This window comes from Myotis davidii, unplaced genomic scaffold, assembly GCF_000327345.1.
Source record: "Myotis davidii unplaced genomic scaffold, ASM32734v1 scaffold992, whole genome shotgun sequence".
In the NCBI taxonomy this organism is placed as follows: domain Eukaryota; kingdom Metazoa; phylum Chordata; class Mammalia; order Chiroptera; family Vespertilionidae; genus Myotis; species Myotis davidii.
This window is the reverse complement of record NW_006283543.1, coordinates 711877-712372: the sequence shown is the minus strand read 5'-3', so window position 1 is coordinate 712372 and position 496 is coordinate 711877.

Below are 496 nucleotides of genomic sequence, written 5' to 3'. Positions count from 1 at the left end.
ATTGATTTCAGAGAGGAAGGGAGAGGGAGAGAGAGATAGAAACATCAGTAAGAGAATCATTGATTGGCTGCCTCCTGCACGCCCCCTACTGGGTATCAGGCCTGCAACACGAGCATGTGCCATTGACCGGAATTGAACCTGGGACCCTTCAGTCCGCAGGCCGATGCTCTATCCACTGAGAAACTGGCTAGAGCTGGCCCTCACTCTTGATTGGTCAAAGTTTAGGCTCACATTCTTGCACAATTGGCTAATTTAAAGGAAAAGGGGAAAAAAACCTGTCCCCTTGTTAGAAAGAGGGCAACCTCCAAAACAGGGGTCCTGGCAGAACACAAAGGATACTCAGGAGCCAGACAGCAAGGCAAATATCTTGACTCCTGCAGAAGGGTGTGCAGCCAACACAGGGTCTGGGAGCACACGCGCACGGACTGCCCGCTCGGGTTTTTAAACCTGGCGCATGCTGTCTGTCTCTCACTTTTTTTTTTTTAAAGTTTATTGA